At 37.7% G+C, this 2,233-nt stretch overlaps 1 protein-coding gene across 2 annotated transcripts in view; it reads right to left on the bottom strand.

The window, feature by feature from the left end:
* Nucleotides 1-2,233, bottom strand: part of LOC109541931 (E3 ubiquitin-protein ligase CBL-B) — a 46,870-nt gene that overhangs the window by 25,938 nt on the left and 18,699 nt on the right. The gene's annotated exons all lie outside the window — the stretch shown is intronic.

The raw sequence follows: 2,233 nt of genomic DNA, 5'->3' as shown, positions 1-2,233 counted from the left end.
TTTCTCGGAAGCAAAATGAACAAGAACGCTCGGTTTTACATCATTCCAGAGATAACTAAATGGCCTTTATTCGCACCGTTGGATAGAGAATTGAATGGGGGGTCCCCTATGACCCCCAAGACTTCCCCCCTGGATCCGCCCTTGCTTCAAACAATCAAAGTGTTAAAGCCTAAAATATCACCATTAAGCTCGGCAACATTTCGGTGAACGATAGTGTTTTGTGTCAGTTACAATAATTAATCCAAAATCATCGTTGGTAAGTAGATAATAATTTTTTCTGCTCATGATTGTACCAAATTTTGTTAATGTAATTCTTCCGGTTTTCGAGATGATAATTAATCATCCGGTATTTTTTATTGCAATAAAAAATACCGGATGCAGCAAAAATTAGTCTCCCCTAAGCGTAACTTTTCAATTTCTAAAATTTTCTTTCGCCATACCTACCTTGAACATCTGTAATTAAAAAAAAATGAATAAATAAACAATGAAGTCAGTTGAAGAATTGAAATTAATTGACTAATTAAAATTAATTTTCAAAAATATACTTCGCACGCCCATGATTCACACCTATCATGGATTTTCAGATTACCGTATTGGCGGGTTCAAAAGGGCAAACGCCCCCTGGTGGTTAAAATGATAACTACATGTTAACTAGTAATTTGACTTTGAGGTTGGCTCGGGAACTTTTCCTCAAACTACAATTTTTCAGTGAAATCCCTGGTTTTGAGACTTTTTAGAAACGTGAACAGTTTTCTAGTAATTTCCAATTTTTTTTGGAACACGAGCATGAGCAAATCGACCTATCTTTACAACGATTTTTATTCCCTTGCTTTGCGATATTTTTTTAAATGAAAATCTACTGAATATTCGCTCAAAATTTCACACGGTCAGTAATAAAGCTTATTGAAAACGAAGCCCAATTTGGAAATTTAAAATTACCCGAAAATTGGTGACTTTTTCAGAAAAGCTAAAGACGCACTATTTCATTTAAAAACTATGTAGTTTTAGGAAACCGTCCGATATTTCCTTAAAGTTATCTTACAAAAATATTCGACCGGTCAGAACTCTTGAACGTCCCCGGTATCTCTGTTAGCAAATTTTCCTCCTAGCACCTAACAGACTGTGTTTTTAGGCCGTCGTTCGGTAGAATTTCCTCCTGACGTTTCGCAAGCACGAGTGGCTTGCATCTTCAGAAGTGGTTTGCTTGAACGCTTACACTGTTCTCATCGGAACCCGTTCGGTTCTTCCGCAGAACTGAACGTGTGATGAGAACAGTGTAAGCGTTCAAGCAAACCACTTCTGAAGATGCAAGCCACTCGTGCTTGCGAAACGTTCGGAAGAAATTCTACCGAACGACGGCCTAAAAACCCATTAGTTTTAAGGAATGGCCTCGAAAGTCTAACTCTTTTCATAGAGTGAGTTTCCTCAATTTACTTGTTCTGGTTAAGAAATTTAATAATAAATAAGTATCGAGCAAGCACCCTTTTAAGAGCTTCTATCTGTGTTTGTCGACACTTTGGCACCATTTTTGTACCGTGTTTGGGTGCAGAATACGCCCTTAAGCTGTGGCAAATTAAAATTGAACCACCCTGTATACATTCTTAAATGAGAATGTTTTTACTAACATTCGCCCAGCGTGTCATTATAAATGTGCAGCCGATGGGCGGTGGGCGTACATTTTTAAAGCCAATAACAAAGTCGTCCCTTTGGGTTGCTATGTAACCGTATAGCACAAGTAAGCGATTGGTCCAATCGAGCCCAACTACAACCAATGGGTGATAAATGTGGGCAAGTGCTGGGCTATTGGAGGCGGTGATTTTGCGCTCGCTTTTTCATTGGGCGTTACTAAGGAGCTTCCACCTTTATCATTTTTTTCAATTGTGATTACGGCAGCATTCGATCGCTTAAAGCCTCCGAGAAGCAATTTTTCAAAATTAAGTGATTTATGCTGAGAAGTCGAACACGTGGAAGAACACACAAGAATGCAGAATCTGTTGTAATAAATCTGTAATTGTTATAATCTCGTTTATTTCGCTACGTTTCGGCGAGGCAACAGCGCCATCATCAGATTTTAAAATTCATTCAAACTCATAATTGGTAAACATTATATTTATTTAGGTCTTTGCTGTCTTGAAACCTTCAATTTGTTTGAATTATTTTCTACATTTGCCTTTCGCATCGAAGGCAAATGTAGAAAATAATTCAAACAAATTGAAGGTTTCAAGACAGCAAA

Source organism: Dendroctonus ponderosae, unplaced genomic scaffold (genome assembly GCF_020466585.1).
Source record: "Dendroctonus ponderosae isolate FM_Combo_2020 unplaced genomic scaffold, Dpon_F_20191213v2 Dpon_F_20191213_8, whole genome shotgun sequence".
Taxonomy (NCBI): Eukaryota; Metazoa; Arthropoda; class Insecta; order Coleoptera; family Curculionidae; genus Dendroctonus; species Dendroctonus ponderosae.
Note: the sequence above shows the minus strand (reverse complement) of the source record. Positions and strands in the feature narration are given on the sequence as shown.